Raw genomic sequence first — 14,905 nt, 5'->3', positions numbered from 1 at the left:
ATATGATTGAAGTGACTTAGCAGCAGCAGCAGCAGCAGCAGAATTAAACTAGAAATTAATAACAAAAAGATTGCTGGAAAGCCTCAAATACTTTAAAATATTTTAAAATAATATTTTAAATAATACTTTAAAATAATACTTTAGAAGTATGTTGTTTAAAGTATTAAATATTTTAAAGAGTCAAAGAAGAAATTTCAAAAGTATTTTGCACTAATGAAAGTGAAAATAGAGCTTATTATAATTTGTGGGATACATTGAAAGCAGTGCTTAGAGAATTTATAGCATTGTTGAAATATATGTATTAAAAAGGGCTTCCCAGGTGGCTCAGTGGTAAAGAATCTGCCTGCCAGTGCATAAGACTTGGGTTTGATCCTGGATTGGGAAGATCCCCTGGAGAAGGAACTGGCAACCCACTCCAGTATTCTTGCCTAGGAAATCCAAGGGAAAGAGGAACCTGGAGGGCTGTAGTCCATGGGGTCTTAAAAAGTCAGACACAACTGAGCACACACACACATACATATTAGAAAAGAAAAAAGATCTAAAATCAATAATCTAAGCTTCTACCTTTAGTCAGTCAGTCAGTTCAGTTGCTCAGTTGTATCCAACTCTTTGTGACCCCATGAATCGCAGCACGCCAGGCCTCCCTGTCCATCACCAACTACCGGAGTCCACCCAAACTCATGTCCATTGAGTCGGTGATGCCATCCAGCCATCTCATCCTCTGTCATCCCCTTCTCCTCCTGCCCCCAATCCCTCCCTGCATCAGGGTCTTTTCCAATGAGTCAACTCTTCACATCAGGTGGCCAAAGTATTGGAGGTTCAGCTTCAGCATCAGTCTCTCCAATGAACATTCTCCAAAGAAGACCAATCTCCTTTAGGATGGACTGGTTGGATCTTCTTGCAGTCCAAGGGACTCTCAAGAGTCTTCTCCAACACCACAGTTCAAAAGCATCAATTCTTCGGCGCTCAGCTTTCTTCACCGTCCGACTCTCACATCCATACATGACCACTGGAAAAACCATAGCCTTGACTAGATAGACCTTTGTTGGCAAAGTAATGTCTCTGCTTTTCAATATGCTATCTAGGTTGGTCATAACTTTCCTTCCAAGGAGTAAGCATCTTTTAATTTCATGGCTACAATCACCATCTGCAGTGATTTTGGAGCCCCAAAAAATAAAGTCTGACAATGTTTCTACTATTTCCCCATCTATTTCCCATGAAGTGATGGGACCAGATGCTACTAGAAAAGAAGAGCAAACTAAATCCAAACTAAGCAAGAAAAGAAATTTTTAAAATTACATCAGAATTGTAAGTAAAATTGAAAATAGGAAATCAGTAGAGAAAATCAACAGAAACAAAAGCTGGTGGTTTTTTTTGAAAGATCAATAAAGTTGACAAGCCTCTAGCCAAATCACTAAGAAAAACAGAGAGAAGGCAGAAATTACTAGTATCAGAAATGAAAGAGGGGGCATTACTATAGATTCCATGGGACATTAAGAGGATAATAAAGGAATATTTTGAACAACTCTCTGCCTACAAATTTGATACCATGGGGGAACTAGACCAATCCCTTGAGAGATCCAGTCTGCTAAAACTAGGAAGAAACAGACAATCTGAATAGGTATATATCTATTAAAGGAATTCAGTCAATAATTAATAACCTTCCAAAACAGAAAGCACAATACTCAGATGGGCTTACTGGTGAATTCTAACTAGACATTAAATGAAGAAAGTATACCAGTTCTGTCAACAGTCTCTTTCAGAAGATAGAAGTGGAGGGAACACAATTGACCCTTGAACAATGCAGGGGTTAATTGGTGTATAATTTACAGTTGGCCCTTGTGTCTGTGGTTCCTGTGTATCCATGGATGCAACCAATCAGAGATCATGTGGTACTGTAGTATTTACTACTGAAAAATATCCATGTATAAGTGGACCTACACAGCTCAAGCTAGTATTGTTCAAGGGTCAACTTTACTTAAAATTCATTCTATGAGGCCAGCATTTCCCTACTACTAAAACAGGGCAGAGGGGCGGATTATAAGAAAAGGAAACTGCAGACCATTATCTCTCATGATCAAGTGCAAAAATCTTTAATAAAATATTAGCAAACAAATCTACAATGTATGAAAATAATTATACACCTGTTCAAGTGTAGCTCAGACAATAAAGTGTCTGCTTACCCTGTGGGAGACCTGGGTTTGATCCCTGGGTCAGGAACATCCTCTGGAGAAGGAAATGGCAACCCACTCCAGTATTCGTGCCTGGAAAATCCCATGGATGGAGGAGCCCGGTAGGTTACAGTCCATGGGGTCGCAAAGAGTCGGACACAACTGAGCAACTTCACTTCAGTCAAGTGGAATTTATCCTAGATATGCAAAGCTGGTTGCGTATTCAAAAACCCATTAATGGGAGATTCCCCTGGTGGTCCAGGGGTTAAGAATCCAACTTGCAATGCAGGAGACACAAGTTCAATCCCTGATCGGGGAACTAAGATCCCACATACTATGGGGCTGCTGAACCCGCAAGCTGCAAATAGCCGCAACAGCTGAGGCCGTGAGCCACAACGAAAGATCCCACATGACCCAGCAAAGATCCTGTGTGCTGCAATTAAGAATCAACATAGCCAAATAAAATTTTAAAAAATCAATGTTATCCACCACATCAACAGGCTAAAGAAGAAAAATCACATGATCGTATGAATACACACAGAAAAAGCATTTGACAAAATCCAACATCTATTCATGATAAAAAGTCTCAGCAGTAGAGATGAACTTTGTGAGCCTGATAAAGAACATCGACAAAATACATGCAGCTGATATTGTACTTAATAACAAGAAGCTCGATGAATCTCACCTTGGATATAACAGTGATTTTCAGTGTGACCCCAAAGGCACAATCCCTGGAAGAAATAATTAATAAACTAGACTTCCTCAGCTGGTAAAGCATCTGCCTGCAATGCAGGAGTCCCCGGTTCGATTCCTGGGTTGGGAAGATCTGCTGGAGAACGGAATGGCTGCCCACTCCAGTATTCTAGGGCTTCCCTGGTGGCTCAGCTGGTAAAGAATCCACCCGAAATGTGGGAGAGCTGGGTTCCATCCCTGGGTTGGGAAGATCCCCTGGAGAAGGGAATGGCTACCCACTCCAGTATTCTGGCCTGGAGAATTCTGTGGACTGTATAGTCCATAGGGTTACAGAGAGTTGGACACGACTGAGTGACTTTCACTTTCACTTTTCAGAGTTCATTGCAATCAAAACCGTCTATTCTGCAAAAATCAATGTCAACAGAATGGGAACACAAGCCGCAGACTAGGAGAAACCTTTGCAAAAGACATATCTGATAGTGTACAGTTATCCAAAATATACAAAAAAAAAAACCTCTTAAAATCAACAATAAGAAGAATAGCTCAATTTTTAAAAAAATGGGCAAAAGACCCAGACAGTTACTCATCAAAGAAGATATCCAGATGACAAGTAAGCAAATGAAAAATATGTTCAACATCTTTTATTCGGGAATTGGATTTTAAAATGACAGTGAAGTATCACTACACACCTGTAAGAGTAGCCAAAGAACACTGAGAAGACAAATGCTGGTGATTCTGTGGAGCAGAAACTCTCAGTCATCGCTGGGGGGAAGGCACCATGGTACAGCACTTTGGAAGACTGTTTGTTTGTTTCTTACAAAACAAAATATATTTTTACCATCTGCTCCAACAATCATACTCCTTGATTTTTACCCAAAGGACTGTGTCCACACCAAAACCTCGTCACAGATGTTTATAGCAGCTTTAGTCATAATTACCAAAACGTGGAAGCAAGCAAGATGTCCTTCAGTAGGTGAATGGTTTAAACTGGTACATCCAGGCAGTGAACTAGGAAGAAATGAGCTGTCAAACTATGGAATGACATGGAGGAACCTTAAATGTGAATTATTAAGTGAAAGCAGCCAGTCTGAAAAGGCCATGTGCTGAATGATTCCAAATATTTGATATTCTGGAAAAGGTGAAATTGTGGACACTGAAAATATCACTGATTGTCTGGAATTAGTCAAAGGGAGGTATGAGTAAGTAGAGTGAGAGGAGCCTTTTTTTCTTTTTTTTAACCTATCCTTTGGTTGCCTGTTTTAAAAAAAAGTTTACTTATTTATTTTTGGCTGTGCTGGGTCTTTGCTCCTGCACAGGCTTTTCTCTAGTTGCAGAGAGTGGGAGCTACTCTCTAGCTGGGGTGCTCTGGTTTCTCTTTTTGTGAAGCATGGACTCTAGGCACACAAGCTCAGTAGTTGTAGGACAGTCTCAGTTGCTCTCTGGCATGTGGAATCTTCGTGGACCAGGGATCGAACCTGTGTTCCCTGTATTGGTGGGGAATTCTTAACCACTAGACCACCAGGGAAGTCCCCAGAGGAGTTTTAGAGCAGTGAATAAAACCTCTTTTCAATCAATTCTTCCCAGGCTGCTGCTGCTGCTAAGTTTCTTCAGTCGTGTCTGACTCTGTGCAACCCCATAGACGGCAGCCCACCAGGCTCGCCTGTCCCTGGGATTCTCCAGGCAAGAACATTGGAGTGGGTTGCCATTGCCTTCTCCAATGCATGGAAGTGAAAGTGAAGTCACTCAGTCCAGGCTACCACTGTTCTAATTTCTCCAGTAGATCCATTTTGTCTGTTCTTGAACTTCGTTTGGACATTGCCCAGCTTACGATGGTTTGACAATTTTTTGACTTCGTGATGGGTGCAAACGCAATAGGCATTCAGTAGATTGTACTCTGCATTTTGAATTTTGATCTTTTCCAGCGGTAGCGATATGTGGTCCACTACACTCTTGGGATGCTGGCAGCAGCAGTCCCGCTATCACAGGGTGAACCACTGATACACTCAAACGATTCCGGACCCAGACAGCCATGTGTTTTTCACTTTCAGTACAGTAACCAATAAATTACATGAGATATTCAGCACTTGTTATGAAATAGGCTTTGTGTCAGATGGTTTTGCCCAACTGTTGGCTGATATACGTGTTCTGTACTTGGCTAAGCTGTGATATTTGTTAAGTTAGGTATATTAAATGCATTTCTTTTTTTTTTTATTAAATGCATTTCTGATTTATGATGTTTTCAACTTATGATGGGTTTTTTGGGATATGAATGGAGTCATACGGTAAAGGACTCTCGTGTCTGGTACTCTCACTAGAAATGGTTTTGAGATTTGTCCATGTTGTTGCTTGCATCAGTTTTTTTTTTTTTCTTCAGTTGATGAGTAGCATTTCTAATTTTGGCTAAACCACAATTTGTTTATCAACTCTTCTCTTGATGGGAATTTTAGTTCTTTCCATTTTGGGCTATTATAAATAAAACTACTATAAACTTCCTTGTATAAGACTTTGTGTAGACACATAATTTTATTTCTCTTGGGTATATAGGAATAGAATTGCTGGATCATAGGGTAGGCATATGTTTAGTTTTTGTAAGAAATTGCTAAACTCTATAGTATCTGTATCATTTTATACTCTCACCACCAAGTTATAAACAATACAGTTGGTCCACATCCTTGCAACGTTTGGCAATATCAGTCTTTTAATTTTAGTAATTCAAGTGGGTATGAAGTGGTATCTCATTGTGGTTTTACTTTGCATTTCTAAGATGACCAGCGAGGCTGAGGACTTTGCCATTACCTGTTGGTTATTCCTGTATCTTTCATGAAGTATTTAAATCTTAGGTCATTTTTAAATTGAATTGTCTTCTCATTGACTTGTAGGAGTTCTTTTTATATTCTGGGTATGAGTCCTTTGTCAGTCATGTTTTACACATTTCCTGCTCACTTTCAGCCTTATTAAGGTTAATTTTTTCCATACAAATATCTATATGTTCTAACTCTGTTTTAAAATATTTTCATATTTTCCTTTCCCCATTGAATTGCATTAGAATCCTTATTGAAAACCAATTGTGTGTGTGTGTATATTTATTCTAGACTTCCTATTGGACTATCCAAAAAAAATTTTTTTTCTGGCCTTTCGTGTCATGTGGCCTGTGGGATCTTAGTTCCTAACCAGAGATTGAGCCCACACCCCCTTCAGTGGAAGTCCAAGTCTTGACCACTGGATGACCAGGGAAGTCCACGGACTATCCAAATTTGATACCCATATAACGCTGTCTTAATTGCTGCCTCTTTATTGTAAGTTTTGAAATCTTATAGTATAAGTCTTCCAACTTTTTTCTTTTCCTTTATGATAGTCCTAGCTATCTGTGGTCCTTTAGCTTTCCAAAAATTTTTAGAATCAGCTCATTAAGTTCTGGAAAATGTCTGCTGGGATGGTGAATGGAATAAAATTGGGAGAGAATGGACATCTTAGTAATATTGAGCCTTCCAACTCACAAAAATGGAGTATTTCTCTACTTATGTAGGCTTTCTCTTTCCTTAATGATACTTTTCCTCATGACACTTTTCTTCCTTTCCCTTTTTTCTTTCTTTTTTTTCTTGTTTTGGCTGCACCTCGTGACTTGCAGTCTTAGTTCCCTGACCAGGGATTGAACTTGGGTTCTGGCGGTGAAAGGGCCAAGTCCTAACCATTTGGCTGCCAGGGATTTCCCTGTCGGTTTTCTTTAATTTCTCTCAACCGTGGTTTGTGGTTTTCAATGTCAAGCTCATGCCCATCTTTCACTAAATGTATTCCAATGTATTTAATGCTTTATGATACTCTCATAAACTTTGTATTTTAAATTTCATTTTCAACTGTTTATTGGTAGTATATAGAAAATACAGTTGGCTTTTGTATATTGACCCTGTATCTTGAGATTCTGCTACATTAATTCATCAATTCTAATAGTTTGTCAATTACTTTAGGTTTTCTAAGTATATAATCTTTCAGTTAAGAATAAATGCAGTTTTATTCATTCCTTTCCTGTCATTATGCCTTTTATTTATTTTTCTTGCCTTGCTGTGGTGACTAAGACCTTCAGTGTTGAAATACAATGAATGTTGTCTTGATCCTAGAGGGAACACTTTCAAAATTCACCACTGTATTTATCAAGAGTTTAAAAACTGTCAATATCTCAACCAATTTCCTCAGTAGTTCCTGCCTTTATCTATGAACTTTAACATCACTTCAGGTACGTTTTCTATCTCATTTAAACATAAATCATCAAGATTTAGAGGTGGTTTTAAAAAATTAATAAAAGTAACAGCAGCCATCGAGGTAGGTGATGGGTTTTCTACATCTCCAAGGACTGATGGCCCAGTGGCCATGGAGTTCTTGCTGGAAAGGTTGACAGTGCTTCTCATCAGTCACTTAGCCTAAAGTCTTCTTAATGCAATTCTTATCTTCATGGGTATAGGTCAACTTTAGAAAAGGGTCTTAATGCCCATTCTCCAAAATGCACCCGCAGAGAGTCCACATTGCAGGCAGGCTCTGGCATCTCAAACAGCCAGGACTTTACATTAAACTGAACTCTGCGTGTTGTTGGTGCTGTTGTTCAGTCACAGCCATGTCTGACTCTGTGACCCCATGGACTGCAGCATGCCAGGCTTCCCTGTCCTTCACTATCTCCCAGAGTTTGCTCAAACTCATGTCCGTTGTGTTGGTGATGCCATCCAAGCATCTCATCCTCTGCCACCCACTTCTCCTTTTGCCTTCAGTCTTTCCCAGCATCAGGGTGTTTTCTAATAAGTCAGCTCTTTGCATCAGGTGGCCAAAGTATTGGAGCTTCAGCTTCAGCATCAGTCCTTCCAACGAATATTCAGGTTTGATTTCCTTTAGGATTGACTGATTTGATCTCTTTGCAGTCCAAAGGACTCTTAAGGGTCTTCTCCAGCACCATAGTTTAAAAGCATCAATTATTTGGCTTTCAGCCATCTTTATGGTCCAACTCTCACATCCATATATGCCTATTAGAAAAATCATAGCTTTGACTATATGGACTTCTGTTGGCAAAGTGATGTCTCTGCTTTTTAATATGCTGGCTAGGTGCTTACCCAACCCTGATCCTGAATTTAGGGGTCAGAAGGTGAGTCCTCCGAAGTCTCTTCTCCCTCCTCCTCATTCTGCAGCAGCCCTGAAGGATTGGAAGGATGGTGGCTTAAGGCAGGGAGGCCCACATTCAGGTAAAATTAGTTTAACTTGGGACAGTTTCCCGAGGAATAGTGGCTTTCCTTGCCTCCGAGATCCCATGAGTAGCAGCAGAGGCTGAGACCCACCCTTTGATCTCAGGCTAATGGTGGTCCTAACTGTGTTGGAGCATTCAGGGTTAAGTCTTGCCTTCGGGTAGCAATTTTTTCTTAAAGTTGTGCCCCAAGGAAATGATGGAAGCAGGGGACTCATGGTTACTAAGAATGACAAGAATATCAATGCTCTTGAATAATTTATTTTAATTAATTAGTTGATTAGATTGCATCAGGTCTTAGTTGGTGCACTCAGGATCTTTGTGGCAGCTCACAGACTCTCGAGCTGTGGCATGCAGGGTTAGTTGCTCCGCAGCTTGTGGGATCTTATTCCCTCATCAGGGATCGAACCAGCATCCCCTGCATTGCAGGATAGAATCTTAACCACTGGACCACCAGGGAAGTCCCCATGAATGGTTTATATCATAAAAATATGTATACATTCTTACATACTTTGCTGGTAGTGTATATTTTGTGTTTGCATCAGTTCAGTTCAGTTCAGTTCAGTCTCTCAGTCGTGTCTGACTCTTTGTGACCCCATGGACTGCAGCACGCCAAGCTTCCCTGTCCATCACCAACTCCCAGAGCTTGCCCAAACTCACGTCCATCGAGTTGGTGATGCCATCCAACCATCTCATCCTCCGTCGTCCCCTTCTCCTCCTGCCTTCAATCTTTCCCAGCATCAGGGTCTTTTCCAGTGAGTGTTTACATATGTATCTATAAAGTATTGATAAAAGCTTTTTTGTATCCTTTTCCCTCACTTGTATTCCAATACCTTTTCTTGAGGCCTGGAGAAAAGGTTGGCATTTGTTAGGTCCTTGAGAACCAAGAAGAGCCCCAGCTATGCCCACAGATGTGCCTTGCCAGGTACCCTGTCAAGGACTGGCGCCGAGAGAAGGCTGAGTGCTGTGGACTCAGAGAGCAAGTCGTGTTAACTCAGTCTCTGGCCCACCTCTAGTTCCTGTTTTCTCTTCTGTCTTCTCTCAGCCTTGTTCCCTGGGCTCCCTTACTGCCTCTATTCATTCATTCATTTTTCTTTCTTTAACTGAAGTAAAACTCATATAACACTGACCTTTTAAAATGTACAGTTCAATGGCATTCAGTACACCATCCATATTGTGTAACCATCACCTGTGCCTGGTTCTGAAACATTTTCATCACCCTGCAAGGAGACTCTGTATGCCTCAGGCAGACACTCTCCTCTTTCCCCCAACCCTCCCACCTTCTAATCTGCTTCCTGTCTGTGGATTTACCTATTCTGTATATTTTGTATAAACGGATTCATACGTCTTTCACTTAGCATCATGGTTTCAAGGTTCATCCATACTGCGACATGTAATTAGTACCTGGTTCCTTTCTGTGGCTGACTCATACTCCATTGTGCGGGACCATCCCCTGACGGGACATTTGAGTGGCTTCCACCTTTGTCTGTTGTGAATAGTGCTGAACAGTGGTACATAAATATTTGTTTTGACACCAGTTTTCAGGTCTCTTGGGTGTACACTCCAGAAGTGGAATTGCTGGGTCATGTGGTGACTGCATTTTCTTCGGGAGGAGCCGCCTTTGTTCATTCTCTCTGAGCCCTGAACCGGGTGGGGGCTCCTTCTTGCCACGCTTAGCTTTCCCGTCACCATCCTTTCACCTCCACCTGTCTCCATGCTGGGAGGTAGACATCCTGTTCTTGGTGAGGTCCGCCTGTCATCTCCTCATTGCTCCTCTCTTGTGCAGTTGGACGGCCATTCTCCAGGGAGTCCGGGTTTCCTGCCCTAAGCACTTCCTTGCCATTGTGATCCTTGAGTCACCTTCTGGGTACAGTGTCCTCTGGCTTTCTTTTTCCTTTTCTTTTTTGGCCGTGCAAAAGATTCCACAGTGCAGCATGTGGAATCTTAGTTCCACTACCAGGGATCAAACGCGTGCCCCCTGCACTGGAAGCATGGAGTCTTGACCATTGACTGCTGGATTTCTTAGTCCCTGCCCTCCCCTCTCCCCCAACTGGGATGCCCACCCCAGATTTTCAGAGCAGTGGCTAAACACTAAACAGACCTCCCTCTACTCCTCTAGTTTGATGCCCCTCCCTTGCCCTGGCCACTTGCCAAGTCCTCTGTGCTTTCTCCTGGGCTTATTAATACCTTAGCAGTGCCCCACAGTTGACCTGAAGAGAGATTGTTTTCCCTCTTCCCGCTTGATGCTGCCTCTGATGGGTATCATGAGGCCTGCCTTTATACCTTTACGCCTCTTAACGCTGAAAGGTGTTTTGTTATGTTTTGATATGGACCATTTTTACAGTCTTTATTGAATTTGTTACAATAATGTTACAATTTGTTACAATATCGTCTTTCTTATGTTTTGGTTCTTTGGCCACGAGGCACCTGGGATCTTAGCTCCCCAACCAGGTATTGAACCCACACCCTCTGCACTGTAAGGCGAAGTCATAACCACGGGACTGCCCGGGAAGTCCCTGAGAGGTGGCTTTGAATGAGATCCTGGGTCCCCAGCCTCAGCTCCCACACCCTGCTTTCCACCCAAGTCCACTTGCCTCCCTAAAACTACACACTCCAGACTACAGGGCACTCCACGGTCACACTCTGCTGGCTCTGAATGCTTCAAACCAGTGTCCTGGACCACACACTCGAGGGATGCTGTCGGACCTGGGATAAAGTTTAATAGTTACATCTGTGGACCCATGTGATGCTGATTTCCTGATTTCTGTTTGTTCTTGATCCGTTTTTCATTTGGGGGGTTTTGTTTATTTTGGTCCCCCCTCATATCAGTTTTCAATGAGCTCTCAGGAAGCAGAGCACTTCCCATGTGGCACAGTTGGTAAAAACATCTGCCTGCCAACACAGGAGACATAAGAGACGCAGGTTTGATCCCTGGGTTGGGAAGATCCCCTGGAGGAGGAAATGGCTACTCACTCCAGTATTCTTTCCTGGAGAATTCCATGGACAGAAGAGCCTGGCAGGCTACAGTCCATGGAGTTACAGAGAGTCGGACACAACTGAGCGTGCACACATACTCAGGAAGGAAGGATTCCTGCATGTGTGGGATCATGGGTGGGCAGGTATGGCTGGAATGGAACCTACGAGAAAAGAAAGTTTCCTGATTGGAGCAACAAACTGAGGGAAAGCAGATGTGTGGGGCTAAGTTAGAAGACCTAGGACACCAGAGCTGAGGAATGGATATTGATAAAGCCGCATTTATAACTTTGTCTTCCTGGATGTTCCCAAGTCCATCCTTAAAGAGGCTCCTCCAGCATCTGGATGGCCATGGGGGCACCGCCCTGGCCTGGACAGTAAAATTGGGAAAACCAGTTAAATGATGAGTCAGTGAGTCTAGGAACCCAGCAGCGGAGCTTTGATGAGAAGGTACAAAATCTTGGGGGGTGGGGTGTTCTGGGTCAGAGCCCAGAGACTCTAACAGTGTGTTAATAAAATCTGAGGACAACACTCTGAGGGGCCTGGGGAGGTTTCTAGGGGCTGGTCTTCCCCCTCTGAAAGCTTGAACTAGCAGCAGGGTGGGCTGACTAGCATCATGGGAGTCTCCTGTCTGGCTGTGGTCCTTCTGACCTTTGTTTAGGTCTGGGGTTGGGGTGGTCAAAAAGTTAAGGTCCAAGCAAGTCACTTAAGTAAGGATGCTAACCCTGTGTGGGTGCAGGCACACGCTGGGTGGGGTGTGGGTGGTGTCTCAGCCAGCTAGGGTAGGGCCTTTTTGCACTCTGCTGCCGCCCCTGTCACACACCTTTGTCCCAGCCCCGGAAGGGATCTAGGGCCCCCTAAATGCTAAGAGCAAAGGCCCAGGGAGAGGAGTCCAGGCGTCTCGGGCTTCAGGATAAACCAGACACTCAGGGTGAGGATTGGGTGTTCTTCCTGGAGGGGAGATCCGGTCCAGGCAGAGGAACTTGTTTGTGGGCAGTTTCATCGTTTCCTCCCTTGGGGCATGGACCCAGTTGGCCAGCCTATGCAAGCCACCTGTCGACAGGGCTTCCTGCACCCTGGTGCCCCTGCCCCCTCGGAGTTCTGAGAAGCAGCTGTTGCCGGGCCCCTTGCCTGCCCATGGCCGGCCTCCCGGATGGAGGATATTGTCATGGCCTGCGGGGACGGCTTGTTAGTTCCTGACGATCAGGACACAGAAGGTGGCACAGGAGTCAGGGGGTGGAGACCCTGCTGCAGAGGCGGCAGAGGAGGGAGGAGGGGCCAGTGGGAGAAAGGACAAGAGGGACAGAAGAGTCTCAGGAAGAGAGGCCATGCCAGGCCTGGGAAGGAGCTGGGGGAGTCTGGGATGGGGCGTTCTCAGCGCTGATGTGAATGGCGGGTGTGACCACCCCTTCACCTGATTTCAGGATGGGTAACATCTTTCCTTTTGTTTAAATAAGTTCCCAAGTAACAACTCCTAAATGGATGGGGTGACTCAACAAAGACCAGCAGTCCGCCTGTGGGGTTCACCCACTGCTCCCTGGCATTTCCCACGAGATCTGGGGAGTACATGTGACTCATGCCCCGGGGCCTCCCTGTTGGACGACCACACCTGGCCCACCTCTTTCTCTCAGCTACACACCGGTCCTCCACCTACCTGGGGCCACACCTCCCAGCTCTGCCTCCCCGCCCAGGGCTGTGACTTTGGCTCACCCCCACCCCCCTACAAGCCTGCCTTTCCTGGGAGCCCCGACATCGCTGCCATCGGGGTCAAATCCTCCCAGCTCTGGCACAAAGCATCTTTTCCTGTCTCTGTCTCAGATTTCTGACCTGTAAGATGAGCCTCGGGCTCGCTGCTCACTCCTCCTTGCTGTGTGGAGCCGTGAATTCCTGTCTTTAAGGAGCTTGGAGCTTGTCAGACTAGAGATTGGCCAAAGTCGGCTTCTGTCCCCCAGCAGCCCTGCCTCCCTTCCTGACCGTCTACCATGCACACAAGCACAGACTCTAGGGCAGGGCCCCCGGGGGCCTCAAGCCTCAGCAGTCTCCCCTTCTCCAGGCCTCACTCTGCTCACCTCCAGAGCATCCGAATGCCGCTTACCACCTGTGTCCTTCTTGTTAAAATTATGCAAATAATGCATGCTGTTTAAAGAAAAAAAGAAAGAAAAAGAAAGAGAAAAATCCAACATTGTTGACTTGCGTTTAAGTAAAATGTAAGAATCACTACTTCTCCCACCTCTCCTGTAGAATCATGAAATGTGCCTCAAATCCAGCCCCCTCTGTCCACCCCCTTCTCTAAGCATTTACCAGATTCTCGTATTCAAGTGTCTTTAGCTCTCCTTTGAGGTTGGGGACTGGTCGTCTCTCTCTGTGTCTTCGATGCTGGGCACAGTGCCTAGTGTATTGTGGGCGTTTGTTAAGTATCCTTTGAAAAAATAAGTGAATGAAGGAATGAGTGTATAATAAGATCTAGTGTTCAAATCCCTGCTGCTTCCTTGTTGAGTGAACCTCAGTTTCTTCACCCTTAAAATTGGGATAATAATTCGTGTTCTTTTGAAGTTAAATACAATGCCAGTGTTGGTGCCAACACATTTCCTGGCAAAGCGTGAGCCTTCAGTAAGTGCTGTTGAGTTAGATTCTAAAGGGACCCAGTTGCCCTCCCTCCCCAGACCTGGGCTGCTCCCGCTTTTACCGAGTGTTGCCTATCCTGTCAGCCACTCCCCTTCCAGTGCAGGGCCTGTGCGGCCAGCTATTGAGAAAAAGGGATAAGAAGCTGCCAGCTGCCCTCAGGGAACTCCTGGTTGGACTCGGGAGAGGTAAGCAAGCCCCAGCCAGGACAGTGGTTATACAGATGCTGAACCTGAGCCCAAGGGTGGGGGAGGAGAAGGGAGCACAGGGGAGCCTTGGGGTGATGGGCCAGGGAGTTTGAGAAGAATGGACACATGAGTGTCAGGCCATCATCTATAGATTCAGACAGGATATTCCGTGTAGGAGCCGGGTGTGACATCACCTGCCACGTTTTCCCCAGATCTTAGCTGATCCTTCTGTGTCAGGGTCTCAAACTTCTTTGCCATGATCCACCAAAAAGTGCACTTTGCATTGCCAGTATAAACACACACCTCTGCATTCTATATATAACAGGAGCAAGCTGACAGCACAATACTTCCTCCAACTACAAGGTGGGGGGTGACGGTGATGTTTTTCTTTCTATACAGATACTGTTTGTGTCCCACTAAACTGATTCCATGGACCACTTATGGGTGGTGGTCCTCAACTCGGAACATACCCGGCTCAACTGTTCCATGTGAGGTTGTCTTCCAGTCCCTTTCTGCCAGAGCTCGTGAGCTCTGATGTTTAGCTGAGAAGCCCACAGCTCACAGAGGGTCAGAATTTATCTAGGATGTACACCAGCTAAGTGGCAGAACCAGGGGTCACACGCAGGGATATATGACTCCAAAGCCCACCACCGGGTCATGTCCCTTTCTCTGACACTGTGCATGGGGGTTCTGCCAGCCGTGCACTGGACCGCAGATCTAGGAACATCTATGGCCCATTTCTTTGTGCCCCGGAAAGCTTGGCCAAGGTGACAGCTAAGCCTGCCTTATATTATCAAGTGCCACTCAGCCTAAAACTGAACAAGCAGGCCTCAGAAAACAAAGTCTTAATACCTGCCCCACCCCTGCCAACATGCAAGAGTTGGTTATTGAGAAAAGGTGCCATAAGATGAACCTACTGCCCAACAGCCAAATATAATAGGATCAAACCATGTCTTCATTGCCCACTGGGGCTTCCCTGGTGGCTCAGCCTGTAAAGAATCTGCCTGCAATGCAGGAGACCCGGGTTTGATCCCTGG

At 44.7% G+C, this 14,905-nt stretch overlaps 1 protein-coding gene across 2 annotated transcripts in view; it reads left to right on the top strand.

Moving 5' to 3' along the window:
* B4GALNT3 (beta-1,4-N-acetyl-galactosaminyltransferase 3) overlaps positions 1 to 14,905 on the top strand; it is a 97,690-nt gene that overhangs the window by 28,035 nt on the left and 54,750 nt on the right. The window lies entirely within an intron of this gene.

The sequence above is a fragment of the Bos indicus x Bos taurus genome, chromosome 5 (genome assembly GCF_003369695.1).
Source record: "Bos indicus x Bos taurus breed Angus x Brahman F1 hybrid chromosome 5, Bos_hybrid_MaternalHap_v2.0, whole genome shotgun sequence".
NCBI lineage: Eukaryota > Metazoa > Chordata > Mammalia > Artiodactyla > Bovidae > Bos > Bos indicus x Bos taurus.
The sequence above is the reverse complement of the archived record's forward strand: the minus strand, read 5'-3'. Positions and strand labels throughout refer to the sequence as shown.